Source organism: Muntiacus reevesi, chromosome 15 (assembly GCF_963930625.1).
Source record: "Muntiacus reevesi chromosome 15, mMunRee1.1, whole genome shotgun sequence".
NCBI classification, from domain to species: Eukaryota; Metazoa; Chordata; class Mammalia; order Artiodactyla; family Cervidae; genus Muntiacus; species Muntiacus reevesi.
The window spans coordinates 48,412,433-48,437,029 of NC_089263.1; the positions used below are offsets into that span (position 1 = coordinate 48,412,433).

Sequence of the window (24,597 nt, forward strand, 5' to 3'; positions counted from 1 at the left end):
ATGAAGAATAAGAGAGACAGATAAAGTGGGGGTAGAGGTGATTTTAGTATGCAGTGGCTAGAGGAATATACCCCCAAGTCTTACAGAAATGATACTGGCCCTATAAATTATTTTAATTTTTTAAGTTATACTTTTTATATATAAAACAGGCATATATTAAGTTGCAGTTGGAAAAAAATAAGGTTATATATAAATATTGTTTCATTTATTTAGACATGAAGACAACAAATATGTTCTGCATTTGGCTTATTAAAAGAGCAAATTGTGTAGATTTCTTGCTATCATTGCACTCTTGTGAATCCTTAACAGCTAGAACCAGCTTGAACTTCCTTAGTGGAACTTTCTAATGAGTGTTCAAGTTATGTCACAATAATTCAGAGTCACTTGGCTGACTTGAGATGGTAGTTCTCTAATCCTGGAGAATTCTGTGGTAAAGACTAAATCTCAAGAGTAGAACACTTTTGAGCTGTGCTTTTGAGATGTTCTCTGAGAAAATCTATGATGTGAACTTTAAAAAAAAATACTTTTAAGAATTAGTTAGCTGTAATACAGAAAGATAAATGAAAGAACAAGATTAAATTTTGACATTTACACTCACACAAAGAATTTGAAGTGGGGGAAAAAGATGCATTAGTTTGCCATGTCTTCTAGCAGGTAGGAGTAGTACAGGTAATTCATTTCATTTCTCCATAAAGGTATTTATCTGAACCTGGGAAATGGTACTAGAATACATCATCCTTTAGAAAGAATAAAAATACACATGCAAATACTAAATTGTATGAATCTTAACATTTTTGTTGTAGTTAATTTCAGAAGGTATGATTGAGCCTCCGATGCTACTGAGCGAAGCATACTGTGTTACCTATTGCTATTTTCAGCTGTCAATTAGCTTACGAGGGCTGAATTGAGTACCATAGACTGGCCGGCTTGAATGACAGAAGTTTATTTTCTCACAAGTTTGGAGGCTGGAAGTCAGAGGTTGGCTTCTTCTGACGACTCTCTCCCTGACTTAGAGATGTCCATTTTCTCCTCCCCGTGTCACCACGTATGTGTATATGTCCCAGTCTCTTCTCCTAGGGACACCAGTCACATGCTATCAGTGATCCTCTAATGACCTCACTGTAACTTAGTTAGCTCTTTAGTGACCCTATCTCCAGAGATAGTCACGTTCTGAGTACTGGGAACTAAGACTTCAGCGTATGAATTCGGGTAACACACTAAACTGAAGGAATGAACGTCTGTATAAATGAACAGGTGACTCTTCAGTATTGTTGGTAATGTTGTGTTATGTATCAATTAGGAGATACGCAGAGCAGTGAAAAAATGGTATAAATTATCTGAACATGGGTGATTGAAATCTTTCCATGTAACATTTTAGTGTAGCATATTAAGTCATGTCATTTCTTTGATATTCCTAGAGGTAAAGACATGTCAAATATAAGTAAAAATTCTAGAGTAAGACGTATGAGGTTTTGTGACATGTAATTATTGTTAAATCACTGAGTCAGGTAACAGTAGGCCAGACACTGATCTAGATACTTGGAATAGCAAACTAAGAAAATTGAGCCCCTGCCTTCAGAGAGTTATACTCAAAAGAGGAAGGTAGTGAGTAAATATGCTAAACCAAGAAGTGAAATAAGTTAGGAATTTGATATGCTACCAACAGAGAATAAAATGGGAAAATGTAGAGAGTGACTGAGGCCGTATCAGGGAAGTTCTCTGCTGAGGTGAAATTTGAGTTCTATGACCTTCCTGATGAGAAAGACTCTAAATTGAGAGAAGAGCAAGAGCATATTCCTTTAGAATGAAATGATCTCCAAGTGTTAAAAGGCAGACTGTGATTGACATCAAAATGAAGTGAATAGAGAAAATGGAGAGAGAAACTGTGTTCAGAGAGACTTCAAATTATAGACAGATTTTGGGGTTATGCTAAAAAGCTTAATCTTAAGTATAATTGTGTTTCATTGACAATTTGATGCAGGAGAGTAACTTGAGTTCAAAAAAGAAAAAGTTAAGATCACTCTTGCTCAGAAGAGAAGCTGGAGAAGGAGCAGGGAGCCAATAAAATTGCTGCCACATTGATATAGGTAGGAGGTGAAGATGAACTTGAGAAGGGCTGAAAAAGTGGAAATGGGAAGAGGGTACCAAATTTGGGTTATATTTTGGTGATATATCTGACAGGAGTAATAGCTGGATTGGGCATGTGGTATAAGAGAAATAAATAAGCCAAGATGAATCTAAGATTTTTTTGTTTTGTAGCTATTGAAAGGTCATGTCATTTACTCAGTTTTGGGGGGAGGTATACTTTGAGGGAAAATAACCTCTCTTTTGTCAAGGGAAATTGGAAATGGACAAGATGATAGACAATTAGATTTGAGTCTTATCCTCTGGGTTGAGTTCCATCCAGAGAAGAAGTGTAAGTTGGAGAGTTATCAGTGTATATCAGTGTATACTTGGTACTTGAAGTCATGGGGAGCTGAATGAGGTCACATAGGTTGAGTATAGAAAGAGAAAAGAAAGCATTCTAGGACTGTGTTAAAAGCCTTGACGATTTTCCCAGTTTGGAGGAGATTGAGGTCCTAGTAAAAGTAGTTGTGCATTAAGTAGAATAAACCTGCATAAGTCTGGGAAACCTCCATAAGTTTTCAAGAAGAGAGGACAGTCAATTGTATCAAGTTCTACTGAATGGTTGGGTAAGGTGAGAAAAGATAATGTCTCATTCGCTTTGGCAAAATGGAGGTCTTTGGTGTTCTCATTAAAACATTTCATTGGAGTGATGAAGATAAAGCACTATATGAGTACATTTAATGAAGAATGTGGGCTTCTCTGGTGGCTCAGACAGTAAAGAATTCCCTTGCAGTGTGGGATATCTGGGTTCTATCCCGGGGTTGGGAAGATCCCCTTGAGGAGGGCATGGCGACCCACTCCAGTGTTTTTACCTGGAGAATCCCCTGGACAGAGGAGCCTGGCGGGCTACCCTGTGGGGTCACAGAGAGTCAGACACGACTGAGAGAGTAAGCGCTGTGAAGAACGGTGGCGTGAAGGAGTAGGTACAAACAGGGCAGACACCTGAAGAATTTTACTGCTGTAGGGAAATGGGCTGTGGTTGGAGGCAAATGTGGATTCCAGACAGTTTATGCTGGTAGGTGTGTTTCTGTGTTGCTTAAATTAAGTGACGTTGGTTGATGTATTGAAATGAAAGTGAAAGTGAAGTCGCTCAGTCATGTCCGACTCTTTGTGACCCCATGAACTGCAGTCCACCAGGCTCCTCTGTCCATGGGATTTTCCAGGCAAGAGTACTGGAGTGGGTTGCCATTTCCTTCTCCAGGGAATCTTCCCAACCCAGGGATCGAACCTGGGTCTCCCGCATTGTAGGCAGACGCTTTTACCATCTGAGCCACCAGGGAAGTCCGTATTGAAATGAACTAACTAGTAAAGAACAAGAAGTTGATAATACAAGAGAGAGAGAGGTATATTTTAGGAAAGAATTATTTGAGTACTCGAAAAGACATGGAATCCAGGACACAGATAGAGAGGAGTAGAAACACTGCTTTCCTCGTGACATGATAGAAGAAATATTATGGAGATAGAGATGTAGGTGATTTGGAATAATTTAGTGGTAGGCAAATGAAAGAATCTTCATTATATGGTGTTTATTATCTTTATGTATTGAGCAGTGGTCATCAACTGAGGATGATGGGATGAAAAGTTCTAGGAAACTTGAGTGCAAGGCATTGTAATTTACTCGAAAGTGCAAAAGTGGATTTACTAGAGAAGTGTAGTAGTAATAGGTCGTTCTGGAATTGCTAGAGGATTCATTAAACTCTATGGTCATAAACTTGTGATTGGCACTGCTGAATGAACCATTAATGTTCAGCTACTGGGCTTTTTTTTTTTTTTTTTTTGGACATACAATTACATAATTTTATATTAGTTTCAGGTATATAATGTAATGATTTAATAACTATTGAAAAATGATCAACACATTAAATCCAGTTAACATCTATCACCATACATAGGTATACATTTTTTTTCTTGTGATGAAAAACTTTTAAGATCTAGTCTCCTAGCAACTTGTGAATATGCAGTACGGTCATCATGCTATACATTAGTTCCTCAAGACTTATTCATTTTATAACTGGAAATTTGTACCTTTTGACTCCCTTCATCCATTTCATCCACCATTTACCCCCTGCCTCAAGCAATCACCAATCTGTTCTCTATATCCATGATCTTGAAGTTTGTTTTATTTTTTGTTTTTAGATTGTACATATACGTAAGATCATACGGTATTTATCTTTTTCTGTGTGACTTATTTCACTTAGTATAATGCCATCCAGGCCCATCCATGTTATTGTAAATGACAAGCTTTTATTCTTTTTTTAATGGCTGATTTATCTATCTATATGTATATGTAGATAGTTACAGATATAGATGTCACATTTTCTTTATGCTTTCATCTACTGATGGACTCTTAAGTTGCTTCCATGCTTTGACTGTTGTAAATAATGCTATAGTGGACATGGTGGTGCAGCTGTCTTGGATACACTAATTTCGTAAGTACTGAGAGGGGGAATTGCTGTATCATATAGTAGTTATATTTTTAATTTTTTGAGGACCTTACAAACTGTTTTTCATAGTGACTGCACCAGTTACACCCCCACTAGTAATGTCTAGAAATTCCCTTTTCTCCACATCCTCACTCACACTTATTATTTCTTGTCTTTTTGATAGCAGTCATTTTGACAGGTGTGATGTGATATTTCATTAAGGTTTTGGTTTGTGTCTCCCTAATTGTTAGTGACTGTGGTGTTGGAGAAGACTCTTGAGAGTCCCTTGGACTGCAAGGAGATCCAACCAGTCCATCCTAAAGGAAATCAGTCCTGGGTGTTCATTGGAAGGACTGATGCTGAAACTGAAACTCCAGTACTTTGGCCACCTCTTGCAAAGAGTTGACTCATTGGAAATGACCCTGATGCTGGGAAAGGTTGAGGGCAGGAGGAGAAGGGAATGACAGAGGATGAGATGGCTGGATGGCATCACTGACTCGATGGGCATGAGTTTGAGTAAGCTCTGGGAGTTGGTGATGGACAGGGAAGCCTGGCGTGCTGTGATTCATGGGGTCACCAAGAGTTGGACACGACTGAGCGACTGAACTGAACTGAACTGAAATTGTTAGTGATGTTAGACATCTTTTCATGTACCTGGTGACCGTCTATATGTCTTTTGCAAAATATCTGTTCAGATCCTTTGCCCATTTATTGATTGGACTGTTTGGGGATTTGGCTATTGAATTGTATGTGTTCTTTATATATCTTGGATATTAGCTCCTTATCAAATATTTTTCCCACTCTGTAGATTACGTTTTCATTTTGTTGATGGTTTCCTTTGCTATGTGAAGATTTTTATTTGGATGTGGTCCCATTTGTGTATTTTTGCTTTTATTGCCTTTGCATTTGGTGTCAAGTCCAAAAGAATCATTGCCAAGACTGATGTCAAGGAGCTTGCTGCCTAAGTTTTCTCTTAGGAGTTTTCAAGTTTTTCAAGGACTTTAATAAGTCCTTATCCATTTTGAGTTGATTTTGTATACGGTGTAAGGTAGTGGTCCAGTTTCATTCTTTTGCATGTGATTCTTCACTTGTGTGTTTGTAAGGGGGTACAAAGAGTAACCAAGAAAGACAGGGTATGTGCAGGCAAATAATATTGTTAAACTGTTGAAGCTTGGCTGAGCAAGAGTTATGTGATTATACAAAGAAGGTGATGAATAGTAAAGATCTGCTATGTTTTTTCTTTGAAGAGACCTTAGTGAGATCAGGAAATTTTTGGAATGGTAATTTTAGAATAAGTGGGCTGGAAGGATTAGATATGATCATCGGGTGGGAGGTGTAGTTGTCAGTGACAACAGGGTCTATTGTATCACCATGTACATGGGTGACTGAGATAAGATGGAATAAAATATCATTGAAAAAAAGAATATCAAGGAAGTGAGAAGCTATCATGTAAGATGGATCATATTCCTGACCTTTCATGTAACTAAGGATGATGAGAGCCTCAGTTGTAAATAGTGGTACAGTAAGCCATGAACAAAAATCATCACTGAATGATGGATGTAATAAAAAGAATGCCAGAGATAAGGACAACTATGGAGTAATAGAGTCTGATGGCAAGCATTTCAAAGGAGCTAGCATTTTGAAGGAGGGAGGAGATAACTTCAGAAATATCGAGGAAGAGCAAACAGGACACTTGACTTCTGTGCCTTTCTTACTCTTCTTATTTCTACTTATTTCTACTTCTGTGTGTGGGGGAAACAAAACAGAAAACCTCTTGTTGGCAGGGGAAGCACGTCTTCCAGAGAGCAAGTATCTAAGTATTAAGGTCTTGTGAGTAGAAGTGAGTTTCAGAGAAAACTCAGGATATCAGAAAGCAAGTTTTCAAGGGAATAGTAATAAGGCTTGGGAGGAAAGTGCTGAAGGACTCTGGAACACAAGTGTTGGTGTTTTAATGCTGGATGATTGGGGAGACTGGGACTTCTGGTGATGACTGAGTGGAACAGAGTATAGTTGTAAGACATACTGGTGATCTCTCTGGCCCTTAGGGCTGGATGTTGTTTAAGATACCAGGCAGCTGTCTCACCTGTGAGTGGTGAAATTTTATCAAGGAAGGAATAACATATTATGAACCTTCAGGGAGGTGGTTATAGTCTGGGGAGAATGGTGGCCTAGGAAAGGAGGCAACTTCAGAAGAGCCGGACCTCGGGAGGAGGGATTCTGGGTCTTCTTGTGACTAGAGGTGTTTTTAAAGGCACTGTGGGACATAGGCCAGCCAAGGTGTGCAGCATGTCGTCGGGTTGCTTAGTTCGTTGTCTTTGCCAACCTCCCTCTAGTGGCCCTTCCTGAGCTACAGAGATTGGAAGACTGAAAGCTGCATTACCCAGGCAGATTTCAGCAGGGTTTCTGTGTATCTTTTAGATTTTGTACATCAGACAGGTTTGAATAAGACTTGAATTTGGAATTGAACTAAGGACAGGAAGGCTTGGAGACTAATACCATTTTGTTCTTCTGGTACAGAGGATAACAGACAGAGCAGTTCTGGGGCTGGCAGTTCCCACCCCAGCAGCTGCTTTCTTAATAGTGGAAGGAGCAGCAGCTTATAGTCAATTGCAGAGGGGAGATACTCATGCCAGGAATGAGGCATTAGTTTTGGAGGCCTAACCTAGATCTGCCTCTGGGCCTTCTTAATGGTTCTGTAAACCATTATATATCCTGTAATAAATGTCCTATTTTTAAACTACCAGAGTGGTTTCTTTCATCTACAACTTGTACCAAACCCTTCTATCCTTAAAACTATCCCTCCCCAATATGGATGGTCTGCCTGAGGTTGGGTACCCAGTCTATTAGATATATTGTCTTTGGGGGATTAACTTATTAACTAAGACCAGCACATTTTCTATCAGCAATATTATTATTATTATTTTTTTAGAAATAAGAACCAGTCAATTATGACAGATAACAGGTGTTACTTTCATAAGATGAGCCTCTTTAGTTGGATAATTGGGAAAAAAAGAGGAAGGGTGATAATTGGGATCTGATTTGGTGTGTGTGTGTGTGCGCACATGTGAGCATTCATGCACATATCTCCCTGTTTATCCACAATACTTCTGAATATTTAGAAATGCCATAAAATGACTCTGAAGTGACTCAGACTCTGGATATGACACTGTTTTCCTGGAATCAGAAGTCACCATTCCCAACAGGCTATCAATTGCCTTCTCCTACCTTTCTATTCACTAGTAGGCAGAAATGTTATTGGGATCAAGCAGTCACTCAGTTTCTGAAAAGCACATTATATATGTATGTGTATCAGGCACTAGGTTAGGTATTGGGAATAGAGTGAAGAAAAAAACCAAGCAAGCGGAAGAGACCCTTGCCTGCATGCAGCTTATATTCAACTGCAGAGTTTAGATACTAAACAAACAAACAAAAAAAGATCAAGTATGATTAGTATCATTTAGAGGGAAGACTTGTTGTTAGAAATCAAATCTAGTAGGTAAACCTAAGTTAGTGGTTCTTCTTTGGGAACGTTTTCTGTCACTGATTTTTACACATAGTAGTGTACATAACAATACATGCCATAACAGAATCAAGTCACAAAGGCTGCAGTTCAGTTCAGTTGCTCAGTCGTGTCTGATTCTTTGTGACCCCATGGACTGCAACATGCCAGGCTGCCCTGTCCATCACCAACTCCCAACTCAAACTCATGTCCATCAAGTCGGTGATGCCATCCAACCATCTCATCCTCTGTCGTCCCCTTCTCCTCCTGCCTTCACTCTTTCCCAGCATCAGGATCTTTTCCAATGAGTCAATTCTTTGCATTAAGTGGCCAAAGTATTGTAGTTTCAACTCCAACATCAGTCCTTTCAGTGATTATTCAGGACTGATTTCCCTTAGGATGGACTGGTTGGATCTCCTTGCAGTCCAAGGGACTCAAGAGTCTCTTCCAACACCACAGATCAAAGCATCAATTTTTTGGCACTCAGCTGTCTTTATAGTCCAACTCTTACATCCATACATGGTTACTGAAAAAAGCAAAGCTTTGACTAGATGGACCTTTGTTGGCAAAGTAATGTCTCTGCTTTTTAGTATGCTCTCTAGCTTGTTCTTAGGTTTTTTTCCAAGAAGCAAGCATCTTTTAATTTCATGGATGCAGTCACCATCTGCAGTGATTTTGCAGCCCCCTAAAATAAAGTCTGTCACTCTTTCCACTGTTTCCCTGTGTATTTGCCATGAAGTGATGGGACCAGATGCCCTGATCTTAGTTTTTGAATGTTGAGATTTAAGCCAACTTTTGCACTCTCCTCTTTCATTTTCATCAAGATGCTCTTTAGTACTTCTTCACTTTCTGCGATAAGTGTGGGGTCATATGCATATCTGAGGTTATTGATATTTCTCCTGGCAATCTTGATTCCAGCATGTGCTTCATCTAGCCTGGCATTTCACATGATATACTCCGCATATAAGTTAAATAAGCAGGGTGACAATATACAGCCTTGATATACACCTTTCCCTTTTTCCATGTCCAGTTCTAACTGTTGCTTCTTGATCTGAATACAGATTTCTCAGGAGGCAGGTCAGGTTGTCTGGTATTCTCATCTCTTGAAGAGTTGTCCAGTTTATGGTGATCCACACAGTTGAAGGCTTTGACATAGTCAATAAAGCAGAAATAGATGTTTCTCTGGAACTCTCTTGCTTTTCTGATGATCCAAAGGCAATTTGATCTCAGGTTCCTTTGCTTTTTCTGAAACCAGCTTGAACATCTGGAAGTTTACCGTTAGTATGCTGTTGAATCCTGGCTTATAGAATTTTGAGCATTACTTTACTAGCATGTGAGATGAGTGCAATTGTGCGAGAGTTTGAATATTCTTTAGCATTGCCTTTCTTGGTGATTGGAATGAAACTGACCTTTTCCATTCCTGTGGCCACTGTTGAGTTTTTCAAATTTGCTGGCATATGGAGTGCAGTACCATAACAGCATCATCTTTTAGGATTTGAAATAGCTCAACTGGAATTCCATCACCTCCTCTAGCTTTGTTCATAGTGATGCTTCCTAAGGCCCACTGGACTTCACATTCCAGGATGTCTGGCTCTAGGTGAGTGATCACACCATTGTGGTTATCTGGGTTACGAAGATCTTTTTTGTATAGTTCTGTGTAGTCTTGCCACCTCTTCTTAATATCTTCTGCTTCTGTTAGGTCCAAACCATTTCTGTCCTTTATTGTGCCCATCTTTGCATGAAATGTGCCCTTGGTATCTCTAATTTTCTTGAAGAGACCCCTCGTCTTTCCCATTCTATTGTTTTCCTCTATTTCTTTGCATCAATCACTGAGAAAGGCTTTCTTATCTCTCCTTGCTATTATTTGGAACTCTGCATTCAAATGGGTATATCTTTCCTTTTCTCCTTTGGTTTTTGCTTCTCTTCTTTTCTTAGCTGTTTGTAAGGCTTCCTCAGACAATCATTTCCCTTTTTGCATTTCTTTTTCTTGGGGATGGTCTTGATTACTGCCTCCTGTACAAGTCACGAACCTCCGTCCATAGTTCTTCAGGCACTGTCTGTCAGACCTAAGCCCTTGAATCTATTTGTCACTTCCACTGTAAAATCACAAGGGGTTTGATTTAGGTCATAAGTGAATGGTCTAGTTGTCTTCCCTTTTTTCTTCAATTTCAGTCTGAATTTGGCAATAACGATTTCATGATCTGAGCCACAGTCAGCTCCCGGTCTTGTTTTTGCTAACTTTATAGAGCTTCTCCATCTTTGGCTGCAAAGAATATAATCAGTCTGATTTCGGTATTAACCATCTGGTGATGTCCATGTGTTGAGTCTTCGCTTGTGTTGTGTGGAAAAGGGTGTTTGTTATGACCAGTGTATTCTTTTGGCAAAACTCTGTTAGCCTTTGCCCTGCTTCATTTTGTACTCCAGAACCAAATTTGCCTGTTACTCCAGGTATATCTTGACTTCCTACTTTTGCATTCCAGTTCCCTGTAATGAAGAGGTCTTGTAGGTCTTCATAGAACCATTCAGCTTCATCTTCTTCAGTATTACTGGTTGGGGCATAGACTTCGGTTACTGTGATACTGAATGGTTTGCCTTGGAAATGAACAGAGATCATTCTGTTGTTTTTGAGATTGCACTCAAGAACTGCATTTCAGACTCTTCTGTTGACTATTAGGGCTACTCCATTTCTTCTAAGGGATTCTTGCCCGCAGTAATAGATATAGTGGTCATATGAGTCAAAATCGCCCATTCCTATCCATTTTAGTTCACTGATCCCTAAAATGTCGATGTTTACTCTTGCCATGTCCTGTTTGACCACTTATAATTTACCTTGATTCGCGGACCTACCATTCCAAGTTCTTATGCAATATTGTTCTTTACAGCATTGGACTTTACTTCCATCACCAGTCACATCCACAACTGGGTGTTGATTTTGCTTTGGGTCCATTTCTTCATTCTTTTCAGAGTTATTACTCCACTCTTCTCCAGTAGCATATTGGGTACCTACGGCCCTGGAGAATTCATCTTTCAGTGCCATACCTTTTTGCCTTTTCATACTGTTCATTGGGTTCTCAAGGCAAGGATACTGAAGTGGTTTTCTGGCCCCTTTTCCAGTGGACCACATTTTGTCAGGACTCTCCACCATGACCTGTCCGTCTTAGGTGGCCCTACATGGCATGACTCATAGTTTCACTGAGTTAGACAAGGCTGTGGTCCATGTGATGAGTTTGATTAGTTTTCTGTGATTGTGATTTTCATTCTGTCTGCCCTCTGAAGAATAAGGATAAGAGGCTTATGGAAGTTTTCTGATGGGAGAGACTGACTTTGGGGCAATTGGGTCTTGTTCTGATGGGTGGGGCCATGCTCAGTAAATCTTTAATACAGTTTTCTGTTGATGGTGGAGTATGGTGGAGGTAATGGTGGAGGTAATGGTGGAGATAGTGAAGATAATGGCGACCTCCTTCAAAATGTCCTGTGCACTCAGTGCCGCAGTCAATGCCCCCGAGCTTACAGTAGGCCGCTGCTGATCCATACCTCTGCCGGAGACTCCTGGACACTCACAGGCAAGTCTCGGTCAGTCTCTTGTAGGGTCACTGCTCCTTTCTCCTGGGTCCTCGTGCCCACAAGGTTTTGTTTGTGCCTTTCAAGAGTCTGTTTTCCCAGTCCTGTGTAAATTCTGGCAGCTCTTTGTGGGGTTAATGGCAGTCTCCTCCAAGAGGGCGTATGCCACAGCCAGGTCTTCTGCATGCAGAGCCCCTGACCCTGCGGCAGGCCACTGCTGACCTGTACCTCCTCAGGAGACACTCAAACACTCAAAGGCAGGTATGGCTCAGTCTCTGTAGTCGGCTGGTGTGCACAAGGTTTTGTTTGAGCCCTCCGAGTGTCTCTGGTGGGTATGGGGTTTGATTCTAAGCGTGATTTTGCCCCTCCTACCATCTTGCTGGGGCTTCTCCTTTGCCGTTGGACGTGGGGTATCTTTTATCTTTTTTGGTGGGATCCAACATTCTCCTGTTGATGGTGGTTCTGCACTGAGTTGTAATTTTGGAGTTCTCGCAGGAGAAGATGAGTGCGTGCCCTTCTACTCCACCATCTTGTTGCATCTCAAGGTCTTAACAAAACAAAAAATTATTTCTCATTCACATGATGTCAGATGGAAGTTTACTGAGTGACTCTTGTCTTAGCATTAACCCATAGGTCCTTCCTTTGCTTCTCCTTGTTTCTTAGTTCCCTTGGGCCTCCTCAGATTCCCCTGATATTGTTTAGCTGCTCAAAGGACAGAGTCAATTTGAGAGGAGTTGTGTTATGTAATGTTTAATTGTAGCCCAGAAGGGACTGCTCACATTTCATAGAGAGCTGTCCTATGGACCCACCAGATACACGGTAAGAGCCAGGTGGAAGGGGAGGAGTTTGGGAAATAGTTCTTGATAAGTAGCTGTTTCCTAACAATAATACTCTACTTGCCAAAAGAAGAAGAAATTTACTACTTAAGTTGCTAATTGTCTCTGCCACAGACAAATAGATAAACTTACATTTTTGAGAAATAAGTAGGCTTAGAAAAAGCTGATGTAGAGAAAAATATGACTGCAGAATGAACTGTTATTAGCAACTATTATTAATTGTAGGATAGTTGAGGGAATGCTGGGCTTAAAAAGATGTTTTTGTGTAGCATGTGGAAGATCTAACCCTTACAATTTGGATAAGAGAATAAAGTGAGAACTGGGTGTTCTGTGCTGTAGGAGCTAAGATTAGTGTCCTATGGAAGTAATCTATCCTTGAATTTAACCTGAGATCCCATTCACAAACTTGACATACTTAGGAGAATCCCAATGGTAGGGAAAAAATGTGGATTTGACACAATTTCTACTTTCAGTTATTGTGTAATATTCAAATTTAACCATTGGTTATAGATACTTTACTGCATTAAGCCTGTATGTGAAAATAAATGTAAACAGTGGAGAAAATCTACAGAATTTAAATATTTTGGAAGAATTGAGAGGGCCAAAAAACTTGTGTATGTATACAAATGGACCTGGGACAGCAAATTACCTTTACTTTTTAGTTTTTAAAATGTTTCAGTGTTTCTTATATTTTAAGAATGTAACCTGTGATCTTGTGATTTATAATATAACCTCATGCGAAGAGTTGACTCACTGGAAAAGACCCTGATGCTGGGAGGGATTGGGAGCAGGAGGAGAAGGGGATGACAGAGGATGAGATGGCTGGATGGCATCACTGACTCGATGGACATGAGTTTGAGTAAACTCCAGGAGTTGGTGATGGACAGGGAGGCCTGGCATGCTGTGATTCATGGGGTGGCAAAGAGTTGGACACGACTGAGCGACTGAACTAAACTGAAGGACTACTTATTTAGTATTTGTCCCCATTTGTGGCTCAGATTTCCCAGAGCCCTTGGAATTTCCTAAGCGTTGAGAAGCCGTAAAGTTGTCTCTTGTTACTGTAATGAAGTGACTTTTGGACTCCATCTAAGGAAGATGAATGATTACCAGAGGAATGAGCCATTTGATTTAGTGGGATGGAGTTTTAAGTCCCACCACTGATCTTTGGGAGAGGTGGGGGTAGGTTGAATCAGTTACCAGTAGCTAATAATTTAATCACTCATAAAAACCTAAAAGAACGTGGTTCAGAGAGCTTCTGGATTGGTAAACCTGGAAGAGGTGCTGGACGTTCTAGGAGCGTGGCCCCCGCTGGAGAGGGCATAGAAGTTCTGAGCCCTTGCCCTGACCTTGCTTTATGTGTCTCTTCCACCTGGTGATTCCCGAGTTACAGCCTAGTAATAAAGTGGCAATCTAACAAGTAGAATGTTTCTCTGAGTTTTGTGAGCTGTTCTGGCAAACTTATCAAACCCAAAGAGGAGGTTATGGGAATCTCTGATTTGTAGCCGGTTGGTCTGAAACACAGGTAACTTGAGCTTGCAACTTATGTCTGAAGTGTGTATGTGGTTGGGATGGGAGGGCGCAAGAGGGGACAGTCTTATATGACTGAACCCTTAACTTGTGGAATATGTTGTTATCTCTCTGGTAGATAGTGTCAGAATTAAATTGTAGGCCACCCGATCTGAAAATTGATTGCTGGTTTGGGGGGTCTTCCACACACACACATTGAAATTTCATCAAGAAACTCAAAAGATAGACTTAACCCCAACTGTATGTGGGGGGGGGCAAGTAAGAAAAAAGTTGAAAAAATACAATAAATTCTCAATAATTTTTGTCTAGATTACTGATTGTTAGTGTAATAATATATTTTCACTTTGGTGTTGTTCAGTTGCTCAATTGTGTCCAACTCTTTGAGACACCATGGACTGCCACACTCCAGGCTCCTCAGAGTTTGCTCAGACTCATGTTTATTGAGTCGGTGATGCCATCCAAGCATTGTCACATTAACTTCTCACTGTTTCTTGTAACAGACAGATGGATAGCTAGCTAGCTATGGGTGGAAGCTTTTTGCTGATCCACTTGAGATCTTACATCATGACCCAAGACCCCTTAATACTTGGGCATGTCACTCCTAAGAACAAGGACATTCTCCTATATAAAAATAATACAGTTTGCAAGGCAGGAAATGTAACACAAGTATGAATCTCTTATCTAAAATATAGTGCATATTGAAGTTCTTTAATTAGCTGATAGTGTCCCACTAGCTAGTGATTAATGCAATCTAGGAGCCACACAGAGACCTTGCATTGCATTTAGCTGTTGGGATCATTTTCTCTGCCTTAAAATATGTACATGTATGTATTTTGATAACATTGACAGCTTTGAAGAGTCCAAGCTAGTGTTTGCAGAATATTTCTGAGCTTTGATTTCTCTGATCATTTCCTCATTTTCAAGTTGAGCATTTGTCATAGAGTACTGCATCTGGACACCTGTGGCATTAGTTTCTCCCCTTGTTGGTGATGTCACAGCTTCATGTGGTTATGGTGATGTCTAACTTTAGGTAGTTACGGCGATGTCTCCATTGGAAAGCTGCCTTTAACCTCTATCACTTATAAGTAAGTGGTGAGGCAAAGTTTTAGGAGTGTATGAAAATCTTTTCTCTAATAATTATTTATCTTATTGATGAACCTTGCCTGAAATAAAAATTTACTATTAAAAATTTGCTGCAAAGTGGTTATTTTATGTATTGATTGTTCCTACTTCCCTTGTTTCCTATACATTATCTCTCTCTCTCTACTCACCCCCCACCCCTTATTTCTTCCCTCCCATGATTTCTTTTTTCCTTTCTTTCTCTTTAGTCCTCTATTTCCTTTTCCTCTCCGATTATCACTGTGAACTCGTGGATCAGTGTGTTATACCCACTGTGATCTCAGTTTCCTATTCCGTCATTCCACTCAGCAGAAACTGTGTGGTAGCATCTGCTGTGTTTCAGACACGTTGCTGTGTCCTAGGCTAGTACACCTACTTTGCAGGCTGGATTTGAAGAGAGCAACAGGATGATGCTTTGCAGACGATAGCTACTAAGTCTTATCTGTTCTTTTGATAGAATTCCTTCACTTTTCCAGCCTTTCCTTACTTTCTGGCACAATGAGGCCCACTTCGTTCTTTCCCTGTCACATTCTTGTTATCAGCTGTGTCTTCCAAAACTCTAGTTGTTAATAGGAACTATATTTAGAAACTAAGGTCTGGACATTAGGTTTTAATGATATCTCTTAAAAAGCAGCCTTATAAAAAGTAGAACGTAAGTGAGGACAGCACATTATGCAGTACTGCTATTGTAGAAGCGTGGTTTTCGGTCACCGGATTTTGTGCAGAGAGCAGTGTGGTTCAGTGGCTGGGAGCATGCCCTCTGCAACTACATTATGAGTTTTGCCCTCCCTCTGTGATCTACAGTAAGTTACTCTGTCTCCCAATGCCTCTACTTCTGTCTCTGCCATTGTGTCTCTAAAAGGATTGTCATTTACAATTTACCGCATTAAATTGTGAATTCCTTCTTTGGTTCAACATATTTTTATTGAGCACTGGCTATGTGACAGTGTTAGTTGCCATTCGTGTCCGACAGACTCTCATATCTATGTACTAGACGGAATCTGTCTCTGGAGCTTTCATTGTCATGGGGGAGATAGATTGCCCCTCCTTCAGAATGAGCAGACAAACAAATCAAATATATGTGCAGAGGCTGGTGGGGTCTAGGGAAAAATGAAACTGGCTGGTGGGTAAGTCCTCACGCACTTTGAACAGAGACCTGAAGTAGGCAAAGGAATAAATCGTGCTAAGACCTAGAAGGAAAATTTTCCAGACCGAAACCACAAGTACACAACTCCTTAGAAAGGCAAGGAATATCTAGAATGATCCAGGACTAGCAGTCAGGTTGATGAGGCTGGAGTGATAGCAGTCACAGTGGAGTGGCGGGGGTGAGACATGGTCATGGAGGGCCTCTTACAGTCGAACTTTTTGTAAAAATCTTGTGTTCTGAGTAGGATATGAGCAAACATTTAGGAAGTGTTGAGAATAACAGTGACACCGTCTGACTTCTGGTTTAAGGAGATTATTCTGGCTGCTGGGATAAGGAACAGACTAATGAGGCCCTGCTTAAAAATAGAGCAGTTAGAAGGCTACTGCTTGATGTTGCCAGGAGAGTCCAAGAATGGTGGGAGGTGGTCAGGTCTAGGTGGACTGTATTTTGAAGCTAAAGAGCACAGGATTTGTTGCGCAGGAGGATAGGAGAAAGAAAGAAATCAAAGATGACCTCACAGTTCGGCCATTGATTTTGGGGGCTATGATAAGATTTGTCCAGTTAGTTCACATAATGCATTTTCAAACAGTGCCTAGCACATGATGAGCAATCAATAAATATTAGCTTTTTGTTATTTTTAAATGCCTCTCAGTTATTTTCCACTGCTCCTTTTATGCCTTTATGTTTGTGTTCATGTTTTTGACTTCTAGATTTTCACTTCGCTGTCACCTTAGCACTGTTTCTCTCAAGTGCTAACCATTTAGTGATAGAAATTTCAGTAAGGCAGTAATCTTAGTGCCAGTACCTAGGACTGAAATCAGCGTACAGTTCACTTACTGTGTAGCTGTAGGCAAATTGCTAATCTCTCAATTTCATCTACTATGAAATGAGGATAATGATATTTACCTCCCAAGGCTATTATGAAAATTAAAGAATATCCAGATTCAAAAATGAAAGTCACTACAAAGTATGAGTTATTGCAGTTTTTATTGTTGCCTACACTCTGAGAAGGCGCTTTATGCTAATCCAAGCCACTTAAAGGCATGAAAGAAATGACTTTGAACACATTAGTCATTCACAGTGAATTTTATTCTTGTTTGGTAATATTTGAATGTTTCTATTGGTGAGTTTATTTTTTTTAATATTTCACAGTTTGGGATTTATTGAAACCTGAGCAGCTCTATTGAACTGCATTTAACAACATTTAATGAACCCAAATCTTCCACTCAGGATGAATATTTGGCCCAGGAAGGAAGTGTGGTGGGGAGCAGTTTAGAATTTGTGTCTAAGTCATTCAACTTAAGAGGGCTCCTTACCCTAGTGCATATTAGATATCTCCACGATAGCTACCGACAACAACTGTTAGGATTTCAGTGCTCAGCAAATCTAGTGTATAATTACTGGAACTTAAAAAGCATTTCCTTTTCCAGCAGTGGGAGAGGGGTGTTGTAAAGCCTTGGTGACTTAAACAAAAGTTGAGGAAAGGACATTGAGGAACTGAGAATATGACTTTTAATCATATTTCGGCTGTTAGCTTCTTATTGAGACTGAAGTTGCAAAAAAATATATATGTTTTTTCTAAGCCTGGTAGGAATACATAGCATCACTGTTGTTCCTTATTTTATATTATTTCACTACTCACAGGTATTTCTTTATGGGGGCTCATTTTAAACTAAAAATCCTCATTTGTGCCCATTGAGTTATGCTTCTTAGGCAGATTTCATTATTCCTAATTAATAGAAAAGGGAATTAAAACCAAGAGAGACTAAATCACAGGGTTATTTACTCAATAAGTGCAAGCGATAGGAATACAACCTTGTTTTCTGGTCTCTCGTCTGTATCTGAATCTACATTTCATACTTACTTTTTTTTTTTATTATGAAATTTGGTTATTTAGCACCAGAATTGTTGTAATGAGCAGAAAAACCATGGCTTTTGAACTTTTGTATTTTTCTATAAATGTTTTATAGAGTAGTGAAGTTATATTTTAATTTAATTTAGGTACAAGATACTTAAAAAATAATTTCACAATCTTGTTTTCACTAGAGGTTTGGAGGATATGTCTCTAATCTGTTCAGCAAGCCTGTGTACTGTGCATTTCATTTTACCTTAAATGAAGTGAAAACAAGTGGAAGATTCCTCTGGTTGTCACTAGAATTACTGCTCTGGTCTGACCCATCTCGGAAGGACATCAGAAACTCAGCATTTTAGAAATAGGCTCTATAAAAAAATAGTTGCTGCATTTCATAAGAAGCTCATAAAGTAATTTGAAATATCCCTTTGTAACTAAGATATGACCAGCTTTTAAAGTCCTTTGATATATTTATAGGCACCTTCAAAATATGCAAGAAAGTATTTAAAGTTATTTAAAGTATTTAAGCACTTAGAACTTGTTAGGCAATATTGTGATTACATGATGAGGCCAAATTTACATATATATACATAGTCATTTTAAATGCCTTGTTATAAAGGTTTGAAATAGGTATGAAATAACTTAATAAGCCTCCCTCCCGATTTCTGTCTTTGTCAAAGCACTCTGGAATTGTTGCTGAATCTTAAATATATTTGTCATCAGGAATATTCTTGCTTTCTCTTACACAGAGAATAGGAATAAGACTTGCTTTGGCAAGGTGAAGCAGGATATTGAATACCAAATTTGGAAAAGAAAAAAATAAAGCTCTAACCTTGATCTACGTTTCTCATGATTTTATTACTAAATTTATGTGTAGTCTAATTGTTTACAAATCTCTAATCAAAAATTTAAAACTACTTTACAGTTAATTAAAGGAACAAGAAAGTTTGTCTTAAATCCTATAGCTAAAAAAATGTGTTTGTTTTTTTTGTTTTTTGAGCCAAGAGTAAGTCATGTCACAGGGGTCTATAAATCATTTTGGACCCAATGAAGACAATAGTTGTTTGTATTTTTCATTTGAGCAAAATATTGGAAACAAATTTGTCAGAGAAGTTTGACCTTGAAAAAATACCAGACAACTTTTCCTATGAATAGAGACTGGCATTTTTATTCATAGAATTATAAAGGGGGACAATTAAGCTATAATTTTACTTGATACATTTCTGATAAGTGTGATAGACACACCATCTTTCCTTAATCATGACTTAATTAACACTTGCAACTTTCTCCAAGGAAAATGGTGAAGAATAATTCATTGATGCTTTAGTCATTCTTTTACTGTCTTGAAAGTAATGTCTATGAACTTACATGTTTCAAATTATTTTCCTTTCGATCTGTAGCATGGAATTCATTTCTAATGTATCAAAATTTTATCATGTGGAAATATGAATAGTTTATAATGGATTGTATAGAAGTTTTACATATGTAATTGATGACATGTATTTATCTCATTAAAAGCTTAAATTATATTTGCAGCTTTGAAATTTTTAGTGTAATTTCCCCAAATACCTTAAAGCCTTGTAAAAGTTTTCCCATTGCTTATTTCTCCTTTTGGCAGAAGAGGAATATCTTTATTTTACTATTTACTGTATTTTATTTATTTTACTTACTCTTAGTTTAATAACAACTATGCCCTTGCATATGGTTTATCAATAGCCATTCCATTTATTAGTGTAATTTTTGTTTACTAACTAATCAGATGATTTCTAATCACATATTTTAGCATCAAAACCAGGTTGTCTAATTCAGCAAAACTTATTTTCCTTTCTTAACTGATTTCCCCTAGTTAATTCATCAAAATCAGTCTCCCTTACTTAACATTATCCCATTCCTTAATCATCCTTTTTTCCTGTTTCTCTTTGCATCATGGTCTTATTTTCTTAGCCCTCTAAGCCTCTTTCAGCTCTTTTATGGTCATCTCTTATATCCTGTTGGTGCTTCTGTCACTACCCAGAACTATGCTGGATCAGAATGTTTGAACATTTCTAAGGCACTAGTTGCTTCCCTGGTGGCTCAGTCGGTAAGGAATCCGCCTGCAATCCGGGAGACCTGGGTTCGATCCCTGGGTTGGGAAGATTCGCCTGGAGGAAGGCATGGCAGCACACTCCAGTGTTGCCACCTGGAGAATCTCCAAGGGTGGAGGAGCCACGGAGTCACACGCAGTCAGACATGGCTGAGTGGCTAGGCGCAGCACACGAGCCGCTGTTTATATGCTGTTTTCATGCTGCGTTATAACTGTATCCTGGCCCACAGCCTTGACGCTCCCACTCTTAAAGTCAGAAAACTGGCTCTTTTAGTCCAAGTAACTGTAGAAGTATTTTCTGTGCATGTTCAGAAGACTGGCTTACGTAAGACCTTGCAGGATTTATTTTTGGTTTTATACTAGACATTGGAGCAATTTGTTCATTATTCATGTATATCTCAATTTAACTACTTAGATTATGTATATTAGTGGTGGTATTCAAATGGCAGACAAATAAGTCAGCTGAAATGTTTGTAAGGAAATTATTTTTGGTCAGACATTCTGGTTCAGTAGATGGTGGGTGTTCCCTGGGAAACTACAGTGTTAAGCAGAAATCTAAGTGATTCTGTTCCATGTGGTCCATGGGTTATACTCTTTAAAAACCTATTGATAATCTTTTTCTATGGGCTACTTAGACGAAAAATTAACGAAATTAGGACACTGTGGGCAAGTCTGATCACCTGTTACCATTCTTCTCTATGAAATTGCAAGAAAGGCTCTAGCTCCAGTCTTGAATTCATTGCCCTTATGTCTCCTGCATCCTGATCTGATTTGAAATGATTGTGCACTCATTCATTCTTATGAGGTATAAAAGATAGATGCCAATTTCATATGGCTTAGAAGAAACTTACTTGCAAGTGTATCCCGAGTTCTTCCAATTTATTAAAACCAAAAAAAGAAATTTAGAGATCAGAGAGACATTGTAGATAATTTATTGTAATTCCCTGTTTTTATTTTTATTTTTATTTAATTTAATTTTATTTTATTTTATTAGTTGGAGGCCAATTACTTCACAACATTTCAGTGGGTTTTGTCATACATTAACACGAATCAGCCATAGAGTTATACGTAATTCCCTGTTTTTAAATGAAACTAAAATCTAGTTTTCTTAAAGGGTTTGTTCATGAAAATATGTTAGTTATTGGCATTGTCACTAGCGGAAGACAGGTCTTTTCAATCTTAGTAAGAGCTCTTCTAACTCAAATAATATTTTTCAAATTTTGTCATTCATAGGACTCATTGAAAGTGCCTATCAAAATGAATATTCTTGGGTTCAGCCTCAGAAATAATGCTCTAGCAAATCAGGAGCACAGGAAACTATTATTTTCATGATCATCCAGGGTGATTTGAATAAAGCTGGTTCAAGGACCACATTTTGTGAAATACTGCACAGTATCCTGACAAAAGGATTGAAGGGTTAAATAAATAAATAGTGACAACTAGCTTTAATTAATTACAAAAGAAGTCATCCCAGCCAGACTCACTGACATGCTGTAGGCTGATTGATACAGCCTGTACCATTCAAGAAGCCCACCGACAAGAGGTGGACACATATCAGATCAACCTCTTACAGTGTAGGAGGTGATGTGAAGCACAGGGCAAGAAGCTCCCAGTAGTGGAGAGTATGAGTAAGGCCATCAGGAACAGTGTCCCAAAGAAAGTACCCTCGGGGTTTGTAAGTAGATTGGTGAATGGCACTAAGGTTCTTGGGCAATGATAATGCTTGCCTAGGGGGAACTGTTTTGAGTAGGGGGAACAATTGGGTAGGGGGATCTGTTTCTAAAAAACAAAGCAAGCAAACAAAAACTGTGATGAAGGAAATCATGACACATGAGATTGTTGTAGAAGATAATGTGTATGCTTAGCACTCATCATAAGCATTCAGGAAATATTCATCTTTATTTATATTATTTCTTTTAATAGTGTGTTAATCCCATGAAGGACATTGATAAGGGAAGGCCTGAAGCTACTAAAGCTTTACATCAAACAGCCAGCAAATACTTAGGGTAGTTGATATCCGCAGCTCAGTTTTAAGAATTCACTAATAAGTAATTTGGGGAGGGGAGCCAGCTTTTTCAAGGGCCTGGGTTTTGAGCATCTCGGAAAGTATAATTTCAGGAGATATCATTAAGAGTGTCAGATATTGCAGAAAGGTCAAATGTGAATAAGTAGTGAGGCATCTCCACTGATTTGGGTGTTAGCTCTTCATGACATTATTCCTAACAACCTATGTCAGAATAATTTAGAAGTGCTGATAAATATTCAGGTCCCTACCTTCCAATTTGGGATTTTTAAATTAGAATCTCAGGTGGGTGACTTAAGGATCTCAATTTAAAAAAATATCCAGGAGATTATTTTGCACAGTAAAGTTTGAACACCAGTGAACAAGATAGATATATTTCAGTATGTGGTAGGGACACAACCAACTGCAAAGCTTTACAAAGAGGAAAGGAAGTGAAGGTGAAACAAGTGTCCTGAAGATTTGTTGTAAAAGGAAAACAGCAAATAGGAAGATGATTAGGTCAAGGAATTATTTTTGTTTTTTTTTGTTTGTTTGTTTGAATTAATAGGAAATTTATGGGCAGTCTTAAGTATATTATAGTGTGTAAAGACTATAGATTAGAAAGTCAAAAATAATTTGCCTTCCTTGTGGCTGGAAATGGCATTATTTCATCCTTTTTTAATTGCTGAATAATATTCAACTGAATATATGAACCAAATAACTTTTGAGTTCTAAGGCTATAGGTTTGTACTAATTTGTTAATACTATGATCCAACTTATGATGCAGTTAAATATTTAGGAATCTCTAGTATTTGAAGCACATCCCTCCAAAAAGGCTAAGCAAAAGCATTTTTGAGCTTCTTATTTAGGAGTAAAATTATCTCACTAAAGTCTAGTGTATTATTGACATGGTATTAACTGATTTCTTTCTAACATGAATTTTTATAAACAATATTATTCTTAAAGACGCATATATCTCCAAATAAGAGATGAAGAATGATGACCCCAAAGTAGTTAAGTGGCTTGATGAATTTCATAGAGCTAGGATATGATGAAGCAGAACTACATTTTAAACTATATCATGTCACTAGTTTTGTTTTTTTAATTTTTCTAAAGTTATTATTATTATTATTTTTAATTTTAATTGGAGGCAAATTACTTTACAATATTGTGGTGGTTTTTGCCATACATTCACATGAATCAGTTATGGGTGTACATGTGTTCCCATCCTGACCCTCCCTCTCACCTCCCTTCCCATCCCATCCCTTGGGGTCATCCCAGTGCACCAGCCCTGAGTACCCTGCCTCATGCATCAGACCTAGACTGGCAATCTATTTCATATATGATAATATACATGTTTCAATGCTATTCTCAAAAAATCCCACCCTCACCTTCTCCCACAGAGTCCAACAGTCTGTTCTTTACATCCATGTCTCTTTTGCTGTCTCACATATAGGGTCACCATTACCATCTTTCTAAATTCCATATATATGCGTTAGTATACTGTATTGGTGTTTTTCTTTCTGACTTACTTCACTCTGCATAATAGGCTCCTGTGTCATCCATTTCATTAGAACCGATTCAAATGCATTCTTTTTAATGGCTGAGTAATATTCCATGGTGTATATGTACCACAGCTTCCTTATCCATTCATCTGCTGATGGGCATCTAGGCTGCTTCCATGTCCTGGCTATTATAAACAGTGCTGCGATGAACATTGGGGTGCACGTGTCTCTTTCAGATCTGGTTTCCTCGGTGTGTATGCCCAGGAGTGGGATTGCTGGGTCATATGGCAGTTCTATTTCCAGTTTTTTAAGGAATCTCCACACTGTTCTCCATAGTGGATGTGCTAGTTTGCATTCCCACTGACAGTGTAAGAGGGTTCCCTTTTCTCCACACCCTCTCCAGCATTTATTGTTTGTAGACTTTTGGATAGCAGCCATTCTGACTGGCGTGAGATGGTACCTCATTGTGATTTTGATTTGCATTTCTCTGATAATGAGCAAAGTTGAGCATATTTTCATGTGCTTTTTAGCCATCTATATGTCTTCTTTGGAGAAATGTCTCTTTAGTTCTTTGGCCCATTTTTTGATTAGGTTGCTTATTTTTCTGGAATTGAGGTGTAGGAGTTGCTTGTATATTTTTGAGATTAATTCTTTGTCCATTGCTTCATTTGCTATTATTTCCTCCCATTCTGAAGGCTGTCTTTTCACCTTGCTCATAGTTTCCTTCATTGTGCAAAAGCTTTTAAGTTTCATTAGGTCCCATTTGTTTATTTTTGCTTTATTTCCGTTACTCTGGGAGGTGGGTCATAGAGAATCCTGCTATGATTTATGTCAGAGAGTGTTTTGCCTATGTTTTCCTCTAGGAGTTTTACAGTTTCTGGTCTTACATTTAGATCTTTAATCCATTTTGAGTTTA

The 24,597-nt window shown here is 38.6% G+C and overlaps 1 protein-coding gene and 1 non-coding gene across 2 annotated transcripts in view; one reads left to right on the forward strand and one right to left on the reverse strand.

Annotated features, from left to right (window-relative positions):
- Positions 1-24,597, forward strand: part of LRFN5 (leucine rich repeat and fibronectin type III domain containing 5) — a 290,011-nt gene that overhangs the window by 45,607 nt on the left and 219,807 nt on the right. The gene's annotated exons all lie outside the window — the stretch shown is intronic.
- Positions 3,335-3,407, reverse strand: TRNAC-ACA (transfer RNA cysteine (anticodon ACA)). Its single transcript has one exon. It is a non-coding gene; the product is annotated as a tRNA-Cys (tRNA).